At 42.4% G+C, this 20,940-nt stretch overlaps 1 protein-coding gene across 4 annotated transcripts in view; it reads right to left on the bottom strand.

The window, feature by feature from the left end:
- The window catches only part of STAT3 (signal transducer and activator of transcription 3), a 75,013-nt gene extending 55,464 nt beyond the window's left edge, over positions 1 to 19,549 (bottom strand). For 3 of the 4 annotated variants that reach the window (XM_052658138.1, XM_052658136.1, XM_052658137.1), the window contains exon 1: positions 19,327 to 19,459. The gene's annotated coding sequence lies outside the window, so the exon portion shown is untranslated. Of the gene's footprint in view, positions 1 to 19,326 lie in introns of all 4 variants that reach the window. The other variant, XM_052658139.1, reaches the window with a different exon arrangement.
- Positions 19,550 to 20,940: the final 1,391 nt, after the last annotated feature.

Below are 20,940 nucleotides of genomic sequence, written 5' to 3' on the forward strand. Positions count from 1 at the left end.
CTCAGGATATCTAATATTTCTTGGTGGGGTTTTTTTTGGTTTGTTTTTTGGCTTATTTTTCAGCCTCACTGCAGGTAGGATCTTAGTTCCCCGGTTCACTGACCAGGGAGAGAGCAAACCTGTGCCTCCTGGCATTGGAAGTATGAAGTCTTAACCTTTGGGCCACCAGGGAAGTCCCTTCTTGGTGTTTTGAGGGAAGATTTTCAGGGTATCTAGCCTACCATAGAGCAGGAATGGAAGTCAGGACAATACAAATAAAGACTTTTTTTAAACTTGCGAGGTGGAACAGCAGGACTTGATGATTTGAAGAGAAACAGAGGCATGAGAGAAAGTGAAAGCTGCTCAGTTGTGTCCAACTCTTTGCAACCCCCTGTACTGTGTAGTCCATGGGATTCTCTAGGCCAGAATACTGGAGTGGAGTGGGTAGCCGTTCCCTTCTCCAGGAGATCTTCCCAACCCAGGGATCAAACCCAGGTCTCCCGCACTGCAGGCTATTCTTTACCATCTGAGCTACCAGGGAAGCCTGAGAGAAAGGAGGAATTAACGTTATTCCTAAATTTTCGGCTTTTACCGTGGGTTAGTTGCGGATGCCATTTTTTTTAGATGGGGAAAGCTAGGCAGGGAGAAGGGCACAAGCTTGTGGTGAGAAAGCTTAAGAATCATGTTTTTTGGAAGAACGGATAAATTACGAGTACGGGATTAACAGATACACACCACTAAATATAAAATAAACAATAAGGTTTACTGTATAGCATAGGAAACCATACTCAATACCCAGTAATGGTAAAGAATCTAAAAAATACACACACACATAACATATATGATGTTGTTGTTGCAAGCTCAGTCGTGTTTGACCCTTTGGGACCCCATGGACTGCAGCCCATCAGGCTCCCCTATCCAAGGGATTTTCCAGGCAAGAATCCTGGAGTGAGTTGCCATTTCCTCCTCCAGGGGATCCTCCCGACCCCAGGGATGGAACCTGCATCTCCTGCTTCTCCTGCACAGACAGGAAGATTCTCTACCACTGAGCCATCTGGAAAGCATCTATCTATCTATCTACATATATTATTTTTGCCGTATTCCTGAAACTAACACAATATTGTAAATCAACTACTTCAATATAAAAAAAAGACAAAGAACCTACAGTATAGCACAAGGAACTCTACTTGGTGCTCTGAGGTACCCTAACTGGGAAGGAAATCCAAAAAAGGGGGGGTTATATGTATACATACGGCTGACTCACTTTGCTGTATAGCAGAAACTGACATACTAGCATAAAACAACTATACTCCAATAAATAAATATATTTTTTAAAAAGAGGGTTTTTTTTTTTTGGACAGATAAATAGATCAGTATCAGTTCAGTCGCTCAGTTGTGTCTCTTTGCGACCCCATGGACTGCAGCACACCAGGCCTCCCTGTCCATCACCAACTCCCTGAGTTTACCCAAATTCATGTCCATTGAGTCAGTGATACCATTTAACCATCTCATCCTCTGTCCTCCCCTTCTCCTCCTGCCTTTAATCTTTCCCAACATCAGGGTCTTTTCAAATGAGTCAGCTCTTTGCATCAGGTGGACAAAGTACTGGAGTTTCAGCTTCAACATCAGTCCTTCCAATGAACACCCAGGACAGATTTCCTTTAGGATGGACTCATTGGATCTCCTTGCAGTCCAAGGGACTCGCAAGAGTCTTCTCCAACACCACAGTTCAAAAGCATCAATTTTTCTGCACTCAGCTTTCTTTACAGTCCAACTCTCACATCCATACATGACCACTGGAAAAACCAAAGCCTTGACTAGACAGACCTTTGTTGACAAAGTAATGTCTCTACTTTTGAATATACTATCTAGGTTGGTCATAACTTTCCTTCCAAGGAGTCAGCGTTTTTTACTTTCATGGCTGCAATCACCATCTGCAGTGATTTGGGAGCCCAAAAACAAAGTCTGACACTGTTTCCACTGTTTCCCCATCTATTTCCCATGAAGCGATAGGACCAGATGCCATGATCTTAGTTTTCTGAATTTTAAGCCAACTTTTTCACTCTCATTTTTCACTTTCATCAAGAGGCTCTTTAGTTCTTCTTCACTTTCTGCCATAAGGGTGGTGTCATCTGCATATCTGTGGTTATTGATATTTCTCCCAGCAATCTTGATTCCAGCTTGTGCTTCTTCCAGCCCAGCGTTTCTCATGATGTACTCTGCATATACGTTAAATAAGCAGGGTGACAATATACAGCCTTGTCATACTCCTTTTCCTATTTGGAACCAGTCTGTTGTTCCATGTCCAGTTCTAACTGTTGCTTCCTGACCTGCATATAGGTTTCTCAAGAGGCAGGTCAGGTGGTCTGGTATGCCCATCTCTTTCAGAATTTTCTACAGTTTATTGTGATCCACACAGTTAAAGGCTTTGGCATAGTCAATAAAGCAGAAATAGATGTTCTTCTCGAACTCTCTTGCTTTTTCCAAGATCCAGCGGATGCTGGCAGTTTGATCTCTGGTTCCTCTGCCTTTTCTAAAACCACCTTGAACATCTGGAAGTTCACGGTTCACGTATTGCTGAAGCCTGGCTTGGAGAATTTTGAGCATTACTTTACTAGTGTGTGAGATGAGTGCAATTGTGCGGTGGTTTGAGCATTCTTTGGCATGGCCTTTCTTTGGGATTGGAATGAAAACTGACCTTTTCCAGTCCTGTGGCCACTGCTGAGTTTTCCAAATTTGCTGACATATTGAATGCAGCACTTTCAGAGCATCGTCTTTCAGGATTTGAAATATCTCCACTGGAATTCCATCACCTCCACTAGCTTTGTTTGTAGCGATGCTTCCTAAGGCCCACTTGACCTCACATGCCAGGATGTCTGGCTCTAGGTGAGTGATCACACCATTGTGATTACCTGGGTCATGAAAATCTTCTTTGTATAGTTCTTCTGTGTATTCTTGCCACCTTGTCTTAATATCTTCTGCTTCCGTTAGGTCCATACCATTTCTGTCCTTTATTGCACCCATCTTTGTATGAAACGTTCCCTTGGTATCTCTAATTTTCTTGAAGAGATCTCTAGTCTTTCCCATTCTATTAATTGACAATTAAGCATCAATTAAGCATGTCAATTAAGCATCAGGACACAGAAACTGGGAGCCTGGAGACATTTGGGTTGGAGACACATCAGTCATCAGGATGGAGATGATAGTTAAAGCCAAAGTAATGGATAACATAAATTAGGGAGAGGAAATAGAAGAAGATAAAGGAGAGTCCCAGACAGTGGTCTGAAGCACTTCACCACTATTGTTCAGGTAGAGGATGAACCAGGAAAGGCAGCTGGGAAAGACAAGCAAGACTGAAGGAAAACCAGGGGAACATATCACAAAAGCCAAGAGGAGAGAATTTTTTAAAAAAAAGATTTTCAGCTATGTCAACACCACTAAAACTGTGAGCGAGATGGTGACACAGTGACATCCATTCAACCTGGTAATCTTGTGATCCCTGGTGACACTCCTTCCTTTAGTATCTAGCAAACCCACTTCTTGGTATTTACCCAAATGAGTTGAAAACTTACATCTACATAAAACCCTGCACACAAATTATTTATAGCAACTTTATTCATAAGTGCTCAAACCTGGGAACAATTATTATGTCCTTCAATAGGTGAATGCATAAACAATGTGGTACACATAGACAATGGAATATTACTCAGCAATAAAAAGAAATGCACCATCGAGCATTGAAAAGACATGGGGGAATCTGAATCAGAGTTGCCAAGTGAACAAAGGCAAACTGAAATGACTACTTCCAACCAAAAGATATTCTGGAAAAAGACAAAACTATGCAGATAATAAAAAAGATCAGTGGTTGCCAGGGTTTGGGGGAGGGATGAATAGGCAGAGTACAGGGGATCTGCAGGGCAGTGAAACTAGTTTATACGTTGCTCTAACAGTAGATACATGTCATTATACATTTGTCAAAATCTGTAGAATGTATAACACAGTGAATTCTAATGTTAATAACAATGTGTCAATATTGGCTCATCCATGGTAACAAATGTGTCACACTAAGACAAGATGTCAATAATTGGACAAACTAGGAAGCAGAGACAAGATGGTAGAGAGGGGTTCTCTGTACTTTCTGCTCAATTTTTATGCATCCTAAGACTGCTCTTAAATATATAATCTACTAACGTTTTAAATGTATTGAGCTTTATGAAAAATATTTTAAAAGATAAGCTGACCCAACAGAGTTTCAATTGTATTTAAGAAGGACGATGAGCTATCTCCCCAAATTAGACAAGCTTTTCTATGAAATTCTTATCAAAATGCGTAGCATACTTGGAAAAATAGGTGACCTCATTGTACACCATAGTTTAGCATAATTTGGGCAAACTTCAGAGAGCAGCTGATCTTATCCATTAGCATCTACAAAAGAGAAGGTTAAGGAAAAGTCTCAATTACTCATGAAATTAAAATCTGAAAATTTGAGAGACATAGCTTACATCTTACAATGTAAGTGAGAGAGTGGACATGGCTTAGAAAGAACAAGAATAAATACTTAGAAAGATAGTAACTTAGAATTTAGAAACCCTATTTAAGCTTGCATTGGAAGTAGCTTATGATCTAAATACTAAAAATTACACCCAAAAAGAACTTGGCCTGAAACATAAATTCACATTGGATTTTCCAGTCAACCACTCAGCCAAAGAGAACCCTGAGGTTCCAAGATAATGTAACAACTTTATCAAAATGTTAAGTGATCACAAAAGACAGAGATAAAACCAGAACACAAACTTGGGAGTCTTGAAACTCGCAGGCTAGTGGACTCATGGAGTAGCCATCATGGTCAACAAAAGAGTCTGAAATGCAGTACTTGGATGAAATCCCCAAAACGACAGAATGATCTCTGTTCATTTCCAAGGCAAACCATTCAATATCATGGTAATTAAGCCTATGCCCCAACCAGTAACGTTGAAGAAGCTGAAGCTGAACGGTTTTATGAAGACCTACAAGACCTTTTAGAACTAACACCCCCAAAAGATGTCCTTTTCATTATAGGGGACTTAATGCAAAAGTAGGAAGTCAAGAAACATCTGGAGTAACAGGCAAATTTGGCCTTGGAGTACGGAATGAAGCAGGGCAAAGGCTAATAGAGTTTTGCCAAGAGAACGCACTGGTCATAGCAAACACCCTCTTCCAACAACACAAGAGAAGACTCTACACATGGACATCATCAGATAGTCAACACCAAAATCAGATTGATTATATTCTTTGCAGCCAAAGATGGAGAAGCTGTATACAGTCAACAAAAACAAGACCAGGAGCTGACTGTGGCTCAGATCATAAACTCCTTATTGCCAAATTCAGACTTAAATTGAAGAAAGTAGGGAAAATAACTAGACCATTCAGTTCAGTTCAGTTCAGTTACTTAGTCGTGTCTGACTCTTTGTGACCCCATAAATCGCAGCACGCCAGGCCTCCCTGTCCATCACCAACTCCCGCAGTTCACTCAGACTCACGTCTCTCGAGTCAGTGATGCCATCCAGCCATCTCATCCTCTGTCGTCCCCTTCTCCTCCTGCCCCTAATCCCTCCGAGCATCAGAGTCTTTTCTAATTAGTCAACTTTTCGCATGAGGTGGCCAAAGTACTGGAGTTTCAGCTTCAGCATCATTCCTTCCAAAGAACACCCAATACTGATCTCCTTCAGAATGGACTGGTTGGATCTCCTTGCAGCCCAAGGGACTCTCAAGAGTCTTCTCCAACACCACAGTTCAAAGGCATCAATTCTTTGGCACTCAGCTTTCTTCACAGTCCAACTCTCACATCCATACATGACCATAGGAAAAACCATATCCTTGACTAGCCAGACCTTAGTCGGCAAAGTAATGTCTCTGCTTTTTAATATGCTATCTAGGTTGGTCATAACTTTTCTTCCAAGGACAGGTATGACCTAAATCAAATCCCTTATGATTATACAGTGGAAGTGAGAAATAGCTTTAAGAGACTAAATCTGATAGACACAGTGCCTGATGAACTATGGATGGAGGTTCGTGACATTGTACAGGAGACAGGGTAAAGACCATCCCCATGGAAAAGAAATGCAAAAAAGCAAAATGGCTGTCTGGGGAGGCCTTACAAATAGCTGTGAAAAGAAGAGAAGTGAAAAGCAAAGGAGAAAAGGAAAGATATAAGCATCTGAATGCAGAGTTCCAAAGAATAGTAAGAAGAGACAAGAAAGCTTTCCTCAGCGATCAATCCAAAGAAATAGAGGAAAACAACAGAATGGGAAAGACTAGAGATCTCTTCAAGAAAATTAGAGATACCAAGGGAACATTTCATGCAAAGATGGGCTCAATAAAGGACAGAAATGGTATGGACCTAACAGAAGCAGAAGATATTAAAAAGAGGTGGCAAGAATACACAGAAGAACTATACAAAGAAGATCTTCATGACCCAGGTAATCACAATGGTGTAATCACTCACCTAGAGCCAGACATCCTGGAATGTGAGGTCAAGTGGGCCTTAGGAAGCGCCACTACAAACAAAGCTAGTGGAGGTGATGGAATTCCAGTGGAGATATTTCAAATCCTGAAAGACGATGCTCTGAAAGTGCTGCATTCAATATGTCAGCAAATTTGGAAAACTCAGCAGTGGCCACAGGACTGGAAAAGGTCAGTTTTCATTCCAATCCCAAAGAAAGGCCATGCCAAAGAATGCTCAAACCACCGCACAATTGCACTCATCTCACACACTAGTAAAGTAATGCTCAAAATTCTCCAAGCCAGGCTTCAGCAATACGTGAACCGTGAACTTCCAGATGTTCAAGCTGGTTTTAGAAAAGGCAGAGGAACCAGAGATCAAACTGCCAGCATCCGCTGGATCTTGGAAAAAGCAAGAGAGTTCCAGAAAAACATCTATTTCTGCTTTATTGACTATGCCAAAGCCTTTAACTGTGTGGATCACAATAAACTGTAGAAAATTCTGAAAGAGATAGGAATACCACACCACCTGACCTGCCTCTTGAAACAGGTATATGCAGGTCAGGAAGCAACAGTTAGAACTGGACATGGAACAACAGACTGGTTCCAAATAGGAAAAGGAGTACGTCAAGGCTGTATATTGTCACCCTGCTTATTTAACGTATATGCAGAGTACATCATGAGAAACGCTGGGCTGGAAGAAGCACAAGCTGAAATCAAGACTGCAGAAAGAAATATCAATAATGTCAGATATGCAGATGACACCACCCTCGTGGCAGAAAGTGAAGAGGCACTAAAAAGCCTCTTGATGAAAGTGAAAGGAGAGTGAAAAAGTTGGTTTAAAGCTCAACATTCAGAAAACTAAGATCATGGCATCTGGTTCCATCACTTCATGGCAAATAGATGGGGAAACAGTGTCAGACTATCTTTGGGGGCTCCAAAATCACTGCAGATGGTGATTGCAACCATGAAATTAAAAGACGCTGACTCCTTGGAAGGAAAGTTATGGCCAACCTAGATATTATATTCAAAAGCAGAGACATTACTTTGTCAACAAAGATCTGTCTAGTCAAGGCTTTGGTTTTTCCAGTGGTCATGTATGGATGTGAGAGTTGGACTGTGAAGAAAGCTGAACGCTGAAGAATTGATGCTTTTGAACTGTGGTGTTGGAGAAGACTCTTGAGAGTCCCTTGGACTGCAAGGAGATCCAACCAGTCCATTCTGAAGGAGGTCAGTCCTGGGTGTTCATTGGGAGGACTGATGCTAAAGCTGAAACTCCAATACTTTGGCCACCTCATGCAAAGAGTTGACTGATTGGAAAAGACTCTGATGCTGGGAGGGATTGGGGGCAGGAGGAGAAGGGGACGACAGAGGATGAGATGGCTGGATGGCATCACCGACTCAATGGACATGAGTTTGAGTGAACTCCGGGAGTTGGTGATGGACAGGGAGGCCTGGCGTGCTGCGATTCATGTGGTCGCAAAGAGTCGGACACGACTGAGCAACTGAACTGAACTGAGTGGAGACATATGTTTTGAAGTCTTACCTCTGCTGTATTATCTCTGACAAGTAAACTTCTCTTTGAATTTGTAATACAACCAATTATAAGAAGGAAAATGAGAGCTTTACTTATGTTACACATATATACTAACGTTAAAGACATGTCTGAAACAGAACACTTCTTATAGAATTTAAAGACAATTCTTAACCAGAACTGTCTTTAGAAATTAACCCAAGCCTGCAGAAACTATCTTAATATGTTCATGGGTGGCCTATCAATAAAACCAAATCGAACTCTAATTTGGCCAAGCGATTCTTTATTACTATTTATTATGACTATAATCCCCCTTTTATTAATATTCAGATCCACAAATACTAAGAACAAACAGGATAAAAAGAAATCTGCAAAGCATTTTTCCTTGGAAGACCACATGGCTACCATTTACTTTTATCCCCAAAACAATGATTTCTAAACCCTGTGGATATGACTTCATTAATCTGAAGACTTATAACTTCTGAACCTTCAGAGCAGCTTTCTCACACCAAGGACCACCAGTATCAGAACACTGGCTGTTTGTTAAAAATAACCCTAGATCTACTAACCCAGACTCTCTGGAACAGAACCATAGAATCTTTTTTTTCTTTCTTCAACAGCTATTCAAGGAGTTCTTATGCTAAAACCTGTCGATCAGCAGTTCTCAAACTTTTTATTCTCAGGACCCCCTTAAAAATTGAGGATCTGAAGGAACATTTGTTTATGGAGGTATATCAATGTTTACTGTATTACAAACTAAAACTGAAATTTAGAATATATTTATCAATTTATTTAAAAAATAAACCTATTACATAAATAACATCTTTATGAAAAACAACTTATTTTTAAAAAAATTTAGTGGAAAGCGTGACATTGTTAAGGTTTTGGAAGCTTCTCTAATGATTTCTCTAATCTCTGGCTTAGAAGACAGCTGGATTCTCACAGCTCTGTTTTTGCATTCAACCTGTTGCAGTATGTTGTTCTGGTTGAAATGTAGGAAGAAATTTTGGCCTCACACTCACTGGAAAAGAAAGGACAGTATATTAAGAATCTTTGCAGATAACTTTGGACATTATTTAATACTACATCAAAACTTGACAAGTACTAGTTTCTTCAAGGTTAGAGGCAATGTAGATTCTGAAACCATGGCAATGAACTCTTCATACACAGTTACACTAAAATCCATTAGTCTATCTTGCATTTTGAATGGAATGTTTTCATGCATGATTTTGTAATGCCATGCATCAACTATCTGTAAAACACTATTTCAGAGACATGCAGACCTTCAAATACCAACATAATTTATTATAAACTATCACAAAACCACGTTACCAAAAAATTACATGAATACTGAGAAGCTGTCAAACACACAGTAGTAGATATCAGCTTCTCAAACTCTTAATTTCCACTCTAAAGCATCGGCAACAAATAATGTCGGTTGTTTTCCTTGAAGAAAAAGCTTCCCTCCTTTCATTTTTGAGAAAATATCAATATCCCTGTTGGTCTGTCCATCATTCTTTCAAGTAAGAATGGTGCTTCGTGAAAAAAAGCAGCTAGTTTGAGATTACAACTCAATTCCACAAGTGCTATTCCACCAGACTTCTTTGCAGCAGAAGTGCTTTCTGCAGCCCTGCCATTTCACTGCTGCTGTGGGCTGCCGTCTATGAGTCGCTTCAGTCATGTCTGACTGTGCGACCCCATAGATGGCAGCCTACCAGGCTCCCCTCTCCCTGGGATCCTCCAGGCAAGAACACTGGAGTGGGTTGCCATTTCCTTCTCCAATGCATGAAAGTGAAACGTGAAAGTGAAGTCCTGTCCTGCTCTTCACGACCCCATGGACTGCAGCCTACCAGGCTCCTCCATCCGTGGGATTTTCCAGGCAAGAGTACCAGAGTGGGTTGCCATTGCCTTCTCTGGGCCATTTCACTACAGAGTATCAAAAAACCATAAAAAAAAAAGTCATCAAGAGCCGAGAGAGAATGAAATTAATATTGTTTACTGTTTTATCATGGATTCCCCTGAAAGTGCACTGAGTACAAGGACTAATAGTATAAATACAAATGCCAACTAATTAAAAAAATAAAAATAATGTTATAAAAATAGTTTTAATCTCAAAGACCTACCCTGAAAGGATTTCAGAGACCCACTGTGGACCACACTCTGCAAATTGCTACTAGGCAACTCAAACAGAAGGATCAGGGAGCAACCCATCCATGTGTGTGTGCTAAGTCACTTCAGTTATGTCCAACTCTTTGCAACCCTATGGATTGTAGCCTGCCAGGCTCCTCTGTTCATGGGATTCTGTGGGCAAGAATAAGGGAATGGTTCGCCATGCCCTCCTCCAGGGAATATTCCTGACCCATCCAGGAACAATACAAAAACAAAAACTATGTCTTCACTTGCCAAAGGAACAAGGGGAACTTAGACAAAAGTCTGTTGTGATTCAGGGATGGAGTGATTGAGATTAATGGAAGCTGGGTCCTGGTATCATAGGTATATGAACAGTAAGTTTTAAAAATTTGGGGAGTGAAAGTGTGCAACAATTCCTACCTGTGCAAGTGACAGGCACACACTGGAGTTTCATATTTAATGATGTAGCTAGACTTCTCCCCAGAATTAAAGTTTATGTTTAGGGAGTTCCCTGGTAGCCTAGTGGTTAGGATTCCAGTGATTAGGATTCCTAATCCAGTGGCGAGGATTTCCATGACCCGGAGTCAACCCCTGGTCAGGGGAACTAAGATGCTGCAAGCCACACAATGCGGCCAGAAACAAAACAAAGTTTACCTTTAAAGGGGAAAATGTTCACTCTGTCAACTGAAAAGCTACATTTCTAAATAGTGTGTATAGGAGAGCTTCCTGTCTGCCCAGCGGTTATGACTCCATGCTTTCACTGCTGAGGGTGCTAGTTCGATTCCTGCTTGGAGAACTAAGATGCTGCAAGCCACTTGGCACAACCAAAATAAATAAATAAATAAACAGTATGCATGTTATGATTAAAACGTTAAAATTATGAAAGCAAAAGTGAAAGTCACTCAGTCGTGTCCAACTCTTTGCAACCCCATGGACTATACAGCCCATGGAATTGTCCTGACCAGAATACTAGAGTGGGTAGCCTTTCTCTTCTTCAAGGGATCTTCCCAACCTAGGGATTGAACCCAGGTCTCTCGCATTGCAGATGGATTCTTTACCAGCTGAGCAAGCAGCCAGGGAAGCCCACTAAAAGTATACAGGTACAGATTTATTTATCTGTGTCTAAAGACAACTCTTTGCAGCCCCATGGACTGTAGCCTATCAGGCTCCTCCGTCCATGGGATTTTCCAGGCAAGAGTGCTGGAGTGGATTGCCATTTCCTTCCCCAGGGGATCTTCCCGACCCAGGAATCGAACCCGGGTCTCCTGCATTGCAGGCAGACGCTTTACCGTCTGAGCCACCAGGGAAGCCCCAAAGACAAACATGATGATACCTACCACAACATCATTTTGTCTTTAGATTCGCAATCTCTGCCTATCATTAGATGAATTATGACATCCGTAGCCTAGAAGACTACGATGATTCAAAAATGATTTAAAAATAAATAAATTGTAATTTTTTTTCCTCCTCCAAGTTCTTCTATGTGAGATCACAAAACTGAGTATTTCATCCCACCCTAAATGCACACTATATGCATCTTAAAAACATGAGGCAGATATAAACATATTCACATGGAGTATCTTCTAAGATAAACAAAGTGTCTTCAAAAAGATACTGAGTTACAGGTATAATTTGCTACTGTCTGTGGAAGGAAAAAAAAAAGAGAAAGAATAACATGTTTGCCTGTATATCACACATGATCATTCTGGAAAGATAAAGTAAGAAATAGGCACCTAGCTGTCCCTGGGAGAGAGAGTTCAGAGGATAAGATGAAGGGGAGACTTTCCATTTACTGTACTGATTAAACTCCTCCTCCCCCCTAAAATAAGAAAACTAGTCTGGAACTGAAAAACAAAACTGATACATTCTTGCTGAAAATCTGTAGTTCAGACTAGCATTCATCTCTCCTAAGGAAAGGGGAAGCAGGTTCATCCAGAGACTGTACGGATTTTCTGGATGCCCCACTTCTAGTAGCATTCTCCATTACTTGGGAGATAATGGTAAAAGAAAGCCACTCTCTTTGCCAAGTTTAGGGAATCCAGTGGTGGAAGTCATTGGAATCACACAGCTGTATAGGGGGCACTTCTGACCCAGGACACAGTCATTTCTGCAGGATTGTTTTTAAATTAATAAATGACTTTTAAGAGCAATTTTAGGTTCAAACTAAAATTAAGTGGGAAGGACAGAGTTCACCTATCCCCCACCCCTTTCCCCCTATAGGGACAGCCTCCCCTTGCCACTCCCGCCCTATCAACATTCAGCACCACAGCAGTACATTTGAGAAACAGGAATCTTAGATGGCTCCACGAACCTAGGATTCTTCAACATAGTAATCAGGACCATAGGGCGTCCCAGGTGCTTCTATCTACTTATTTATGTACTCGAGTCGAAAGGGTAATAACACACGGAATTAAGAATAAATTTTGATATATATGCATTTGTTCAAATTAAATATGAGGTAATAAAAAAGAACAAATATTGAGATTTGGCTTTGATTATTCCACCTGCCCTGATGCATAAGACAGTGACCACTCTAATTACGTTTTATTTTGGTTACTGTTTCAATAAGTTTTCTTTCTCTAAACCTATTGATAAAAAGAGGCCCAAATACAAGGCTGATTTGTCAGGCAAAGTCAGTCTGAGATTAAATATTTATTGTATCTAAACCACAAGTAGAAAGAAATTCAAAGGCTGACGATTTTAATGCCAACTCAACGCAAGATTGCACTTTGCTTGGTTTAGAGGAGAGGTAATTACACAGCTAACATCTGGGTTTTGAGGTTTTGAGGATGACGTTTGGGTGGACTGGAGGTGGGAGGGGGAGGAAAGAACAAAGGGAAAGTCTCATGATTTTAGCTTCTGTCATAAAAAGTGTTCGCTTAAAAGTAAAAACAAAATGAACATTAGAAAAGAAGCAAAAAACAAGCATTTCAGGAAGCTTTTACTAAGCAGGTGCTCAAAGTCACACTCAGATCCTCCAATTCTAACAAGACGGGGAGGTTAGGCTGCCACAAACTAATAAAATCAATCAACAAAGTGGGAATAACAGTGGGTTCACAGCAGGCCAGGCAGGATTTCCCTAAATCGGGCTCACCCTCAATCATCTCAATCAGTTTTCAGAAATGGCTTCTACAAAAACTACCCAAACATCCCCCTAATAATTTGCACTCCTCCCCCACAATAGGGAAGCCATTTATTTACCAGAAGGTTTACTTTCTCTTTCAAACTCTGCTGGCTTCCTCCCGCCCCACATTCGGCCAACAAACAGCGGCAGGCCTTTTCTCTTCGGCCTTCTCTGACCCCAAACCGGAGAGCTGGTGCAAGAGAATCTGTTTCATGGAGGTGCTGAGTGGCTCTTCTTAAACCACAAGGCTGTTTTGAGTTTTCGTTTGCAAAGGAAAGTTACAGGACAGGAAAGTAAAGCTCGACTCCTCCAATGAAAACACACGCACTCACATAGCACAGATGTGAAAGAACAAATCCCCTCCTGGCCTCATAGGCTTATTCACTCCACTTAGGGTGCAGCCTCACCCCCAAGCTGTGGCCTCATCCCCAAGCTGTGTGCTGGCCCACCTTCCTTGCCTGAGTCCCCCACCCCTCAAACCTTTCGTGTTATCTGTACTTTTTGTATCAAGAACTCCAAGGGACTGTTTACATTCCTAAGTGGCCATAAAAATCTCATGTGTTGAATATTACTTCAAATAAATGGGCCACCATCAGAAGATGTAGAGAGACATCCGTCTGACAAAGGCATCCGTGTAAGCGTGCCCTGTTCCTTTTGCGTGATAGCCTCCATCTCCTCCACCACAGTGTAAATCCCCCTGCTCCCTATTCATTTAGTTTTTTTCCTATTAGGTTAGAAGCTCCTGATTACTCCATCTTTCCTTTGGGACATGAAAGGCTACCGCAGATCATAACTGGTGTGACTTTATAGTTACATACTGTGGTTTTTAATAATAGCAATTATTAGCACTCCACTTTTAGCTATCTCCCAGGTTCTGTGCAAAGTGCTTCACATACGTTATCTTGCTCAATCCTCACAAATCCCTTACAATCGGATCTGGTATCTGCACTTTCTCGACAGAGAAAGTGAAACCCGGAGAAGTTAAAGCAACTGACCCAAGATCTAAGAGGTGCTGGATCTGGGATAAAAGCCCAGGAAGTTTGACCTCATTGCCATTCTTTTGACTCCTATCACAGCTGTGGATCATGAAATCCTCAAACTCACCTCACCCAAACATTTCGACACTACAGTAACAGTTACCTTAGGAAAGCTCATGTTTGATGTAGTTAAAAAGTCAAAGGTCAGGGAAAAGTTCAGTGATTAGGAAAGTCATCTATTCTTAAGGATGGAGGGGGGAAGTTTTAGCAGAAAGGAAACCAGACAATCTAAACTTTACTTTGGGGCCAGGTCTGCCTTTCTTATTACTTTTTCATTAGGCTATTAGAAAGAAATTTGCAATAAATTTGTCCAAGATAAATCGGTAGGTAGAAGCAGCTGCAAAATAGCTGGAGAAACACACACCAAACTAATAAGACATGTATTAAAAAAATACATAGTTTCTATTTCGACAAATTTAAATTTCTTTACAATAGCATGCATTACTTTTATAAACAAGGAAAAAAAAACAATAACATCTGAACCCAATTATTAACAGAAGGGCTGAGAGTCAGCTTCCTTTCTCCTCAGTTCTCCTAAATTAAGAACTTCCACTTATAGCTCCCTGAACACACCACTCTGTTTTAAGCCTCTGCACGCTCATGTTCCCTCAGCCTTGAATACAGCTATTCACCAAGTCAGCTTTGTTGGGAGAATTCCTAATCATCCTATAAAACCCTAATCATGTGTTCCCACGTGAATACCCTTCTATAATAAAGCCTTTCTCTCTCATCCCTAAAAAGAACTGATCTCTTTTATTAGACATTTAATAAAAACTTAGATTTAGCGAGTTCTTACTGTACACCAGGCTTATGCTAAGTATTTTACCAGCATCACCTCCTGGAGTCTTCAATAGCACTAGGAGATATACACTGTTAGCCTCTCCTTTCATAGATAAGAAAACTGAGGTTCAGATTCTGACTAAGAAGTGGCAGATATAGGATCCAATCCCAGATTGTGTTGGACTCCAGAGTCTGACCTTTGAACCACAGTGCTGTCATCTTCCCACCCCTAAGTCCCTACTGACGAAGCACATACCCTGGCCCCTATAATACCACTTCCGGTTCCGTGAAACAGGGACCATACTGCATTATCCTTGGATCCTGCCTAGCATAACTGACTCTCATTACATAAATGCTTGTTGATCTGAACTAAGAGTTGTGATATTAATAATATGATATAGGAAAACTGAACATAATAGAAATCCTTTCTTGCATATGCTATTCCTTTCAAAACCTGGAGTTATTTCAAACAACTCACTACCAAAGTACCATAAAACCATCCTGACAAAACGGCCCCATTGTAACCCAAGGTTCCTTGCAACAAGTGTGTAACAACCACAATGTTAGTTTTTTCACCATAACCAACACAGATTGAGATAGCCCAGGGATGTCATTCTGCTGGATCTCACCAAGGCTGCTCCAGGACACCAGGAGTTCTCTAGGATCTGGACATGTCCTTCGAGTGTTCTTTGGCTGGTTGTCACACACGACCCAAAAGTTAAGGTAAAATTTTTTTTAATATGGAAGACAGAAAATATGAGTGGACATGTATAGCCAGTTAAAAATCCTCATTAAAAAAAAAAAAAAACGCACTTCTGCACTTAATCACACAAATCTGCAAAATCCGGACCCCTCTTTTTGGGTGCTGGTCCAGTTTACACGGTCATCTTCAATGACAACTTCCCTGGGGTGGAGGTCACACATACCCATTTACTTTATACCAATTAACCAAAGTCAGGCATGTAGTAGGCACTCCATAATTAAACATCAATATTTGGCTTCAAAAATCTTTAAACTCCTTGACCTTGCATTCAAGACCTCTTATTCCTCCTCCATTTACTTTGCTAATCTACTAGAATTGGGTCTGTGCTGTATCACCATACCTCCTCACCCCGAATTCTTTACATCAGTCAAATGCCAACCATTATGTGGGTCTCAGATCAAATCTCTCCTCTGGCAAGAAGACTTCTAGACAACTCATAACCTCTCCTCCTTCTGAAGACCTGTAGCGCTTAGTGAAGCACTGTCCAACAGCGAAGCATTCCACTCTGTGATAAGGGAAATGTTCTAAATCTGTGCTATATGTTTTAAAACATGTAACAGTTACCTTGCTGGAAAGGATGGGCTTATAGTCTCACCATCTCTTTGAGGAAATCAAGTTGCATTACATGGATAAGAAATTGATGAAGTTGTCGCAGTAGACTGCAAGGTCTGTGAACAAGGTATCTTGTTCCTCATAACAACTTTCACAAAGGTGTAAAAAGTAAATATTTGTTGATCTGTACATCACCTCTGAGAAAGCCATAAGGTTTAAAGGTGCTGGACTCAGCCTCTGGAATGATGGCCACCACCTCTGCCCTGTCTCACCATCTGAAAGTCATGACATGCAGTGGCAGGAGGAAAGAGTAACCTTCTGGAGATACAAATGACCACTGATTAAGCCACAAGACACTTTGGTTTAAATGACATTTAGGTCATGACTGTCCTTCACCTACAAACCTGCCTCAGTAAATCTCTCTTTCCATTAGCAACTAGCTAAATTCTGATGGTAAATTATGCAGACTAAAAAGTTACCTGAGGGGAAGGAGAGTGAGAGTTTGGGACTGACATGTACACACTGCTATTTTACAAGAGATAATCAAAAAGGACCTTTTGTATAGCACAGGTAATGCCGCTCAATATTCTGTAATAACCTAAACGGGACTCACCTGTTTATTTTAAATATCTCCCTTGGAGTCTTATACGATATTGACGGTCTAGGTATGTGTTAGAATTTCACTGACACTTTTCCCAGTAGGGCCTACAGTCACTCTAAATTAAGACCTAATACTTAAGCATAGATAGTCAAAAGCAAACAAAATATACAGAAGGTACAAGCTCCATCACTATGGTATGTTGCTGCCTGGGCAAGTGTCTCATTCCTTACACCTCAATTTCCTTATCTTCAAAGCAGAGTTAAGGTTACATGAACTATCTACCCTTTGTGGGTCAAGTCATAACTATGGATATTTCTAGATGGCTATTCTTCCCAAAAGAACTACATATAAAGATAGAAGATTTATGAATTTTCTAGTGGTTCTTTGAGGTAGATATGCTAGCAAATATAGAGATTAAGGTCAAGCCTCAGGGACTCCCCTTGTGGTCCAGTGGTTAAGAAATCTGCACATTCAATACAGGGGAGTCAGGTTCAATCCCTGGTGGGGGAACTAAGATCCCACATGCCTCAGGGCAACTGAACCCACACACCACAACTAAGACCCTATCCAGCCATAAATAAATAATAAATACACACAAAAAAAGCCTCTAGCACCTACAATTTCTTTTTTTTTTGGTATTAAAGACTTCTTTCCTCCATCCCACTGTGCAAATGTCACTGCAAAAATTTTACTAGTAGCTCAGCCTGCTACTGCTAAGTCGCTTCAGTCGTGTCCGACTCTGTGCGACCCCATAGACGGCAGCCCACGAGGCTCCCCCATCGCTGGGATTCTCCAGGCAAGAACATTGGAGTGGCTTGCCACTTCCTTCTCCAATGCATGAAAATGAAAAGTAAAAGTGAAGTCGCTCAGTCGAGTCCAACTCTTAGCGACCCCATGGACTGCGGCCCACCAGGCTCCTCCGTCCATGGGATTTTCCAGGCAAGAGTGCTGGAGTGGGGTGCCATTGCTCAGCCTGGCACATGTAACAAGGAAATAAATGTGCTGACTCAGGGAGTACAGACATATTTGATATAAAACATAAAATTGGCTAAATCAAGTCATAACAGTCTAAATCCACATATAAAAGATTGAGATAATTTACAGTTCTGATTTCTTCAAATCAATGCTGTATTAGCTCAGCCAACCAAAAAATTACAACCCACACACAGAATAAATATGCCCTTTATTTATTTAACCAACCAGCAAGGACACATTATATACATTTTTAATAAGAATAAGTGTGTCAATATCATGCATCCACTTGATATAACAGAAAGATGTGGACTAAACATGGAAAAAACCACTCATGTGACGGTTTGAATTAAGCTAACTGAAGTGCAACCACACCCCCAAACACAGGTAAAGTTTGCACACATGGCTTTGCCAAGGCCAGCCTGTCTTTGTTTCTCTCTCCGCATTTACCCAAGATCTTGGCTCTGAGACAGAAAACTCCCACTCTGGATTGGTTCATTCTGTCCTATGCAATTAAGCAACACCACAATCCAGTAAACGCAAGGGCTCAATTATTTATCTTCTGGCCAAGTTTACCAGGTGGTTATAAAAGAACAATGTCAAGGAGGAAAAAGGTTTATTTCTCTTTAGAGCTGGGTTGATGGGGGTTTTATTTGGATTTTTTTTGGAAGAGGGAGAAGGGAAACACGACTTTACCCCAGAAAAAGGCTGGGGGGAGTTTAGAAAGAGTACAAGGCTGTCAATTTCCCTACAGGAAACTTGAATCTTATGCAATAATCCTACCCATAACCAAACAGCCCGCAAGGCTGTAAGGGAAGACACCTATTCCTACCTCCTCCAGGGGGGCACAGCTGGCTCCTAAAGGAGCAGGAACAGGGCAAGGCGGAGGAAGTGGCTCAGCCGGGAGACGCCGGGCCCCGCCGAGGGGCGGGGAGGAGGCGCTTGCCAACCACCCCCCCTCCGTGATCTCCGCCGGCGTGACAGTCGCTCCCGTGGCCGGAACGTCCCCAGAGCCCCAGGGAGCAGGAAGTTGGGGGGCTGTCCCTCGCTCCTGCCCCCCCACCCTAGAGTACCCTCGCCCCACGGTCCTCCCCCTCCAGTCCATTCTCTCTCTTCCTCTGCGTCTCCCCTTTTTCCAAAGAATGAAACTTCCTTCCAGCGCACCCCGTCCCTTCAGAGGTCGGCTCCTGTCATCCCGGGAAACTGTCCCTTCACAGCGACTCTCCGTGTCTCCTCGTATCCCCCTGACGCCACTGAAGTTTCCATTCACTACTCCCCCAAACACCCCAGAAGCTCCCAGGGCGCCCCTCCTCCCCCGGGATGCCCAGGCCTGGAGGCCGTCGGGGGGCAGCCCCACCCTTAAACCCCCTTCACCTGCTGCTCGGGCTGAGGCCCGACTGGCCGGGGCTGCGCTTGCGCCGGGGTGCGGGCCGCGGGGCTCCCTCAGGCCGCGGAGTCTCCTTTGGCAGAAGCGGGGAGAGCGCGGAGCTGGGGTGCTCGTCAGGGATCCGGTTCGGCCTGTCTCCCTCCGCGGCGACGTCGGAACCCCAGGCTCCCCCTCCCCGTCTACGCCGCCGCAGCTCCGGAAACCGCTGAATTACAGCCCCTCCAGCCAATCCCCGCCCAGCCCCCGCTTGGCCTAGGCACGCCGCTCATGTATAATTCATAACATGACCAGTTTTCTCGGCCACCCAGAAGCCCTGCTGAGCATACTCTACATCCGAAGCCCCACCCACTGGCCAATGAAGAGAGCCTCTGGGAGGAAGGGCGGAGCCAATACAAGGCTGGGAACGCCCCTGTCCTGGCTGTTCCGACTCTTAGGGCTCCTCCCTCCGCCACAACTGGGGAAGAACCGAGGCCCTGGGCAGAGGAGCCCGGGGGGAGGGAGGGAAGATGACTGGAATGTCCTGCTGAAAACTCAGCTGAGTTCCTGGCAGTGCGTGACGTCAAGACACTTTAAATGCCCCTGATGCGGCTCCCTTCTGCCTGCTCTCCCTCTTCCCGGCCCTTGGCACCACGTGGGGGCAAGGTTGGGAGCACTTACCACGTGGGAATCAGCCAGTTAGACAGTCCTCAGGTGTCGCCAGATCCTTTAGGGGCCCAACGCCCGAAATGGGTTTCTGGGGACAGCAAAAAGAACATGGGTGACTCCCGCCTGCTTTGAACTTCAGTTTCTGCGTGAGTCGGGACACACACACCCGGAAACATGACGTGGAAATAGAGTAATTACTAGAGTGCGTGGGGAGAAGGTAGTGGATTTAACCCTGCCCTTCGTTCCGTCGCTTCAAGCATCAAAGGCCAACGGCTCGCACATTGGCCGGTTCAAGGGAATAAGGAGACAGTACCAATGAAGAATGACACGTATACACATTGTTTTTATGCGTCTGAGTTGAAATACTTGAAATTGCGTGCCTTTATCTTTTTCGCCTCATCTACTTCGAATGAAAGTTTTACTGCATTAACCAGTAGTTAATAGGAAATGTAGACATTTCACCTCACATAATAGATGTTCTTTGCATTATAGTGGGTGTGTGTAAGACTATTAGGGTTTTTTAAAATAACAGCTATTAGTGTTTGTTTAGTACAAAGAGGTATTAAAGATGAAATCTAAAAAGGGCCTGTTATCTCAACACCCAAATAAACCTTGATGACAGCTTTTTCAATGAAACTAACACATGTTTGTGGTTAGAAAATTCAGACAGTTCAGAAAACGTGAAAATTAAAACTGAAAATATGCCTGCTTCCCCCACCAGTCCTTCTCGCCAAGGATAGCTATTCTTATTAATTTCTGGTGGGAGAATCAATGACTCCTAACCTTTGGGGAATCTGAGAGTTTGTTGGAGACTATGGACTCCAGTCCCAGAAATACACAGCATGACATTTTACTCACAAATTCTTCTGGTTCCCTAGTTTAGACCTTTGGACCACCATATATGCAAATAAAGAGGTGAGAGCATCTATAGCGTAAATGGTAGTGTCTTTCCTGGT

The sequence above is a fragment of the Budorcas taxicolor genome, chromosome 19, assembly GCF_023091745.1.
Source record: "Budorcas taxicolor isolate Tak-1 chromosome 19, Takin1.1, whole genome shotgun sequence".
NCBI classification, from domain to species: Eukaryota; Metazoa; Chordata; class Mammalia; order Artiodactyla; family Bovidae; genus Budorcas; species Budorcas taxicolor.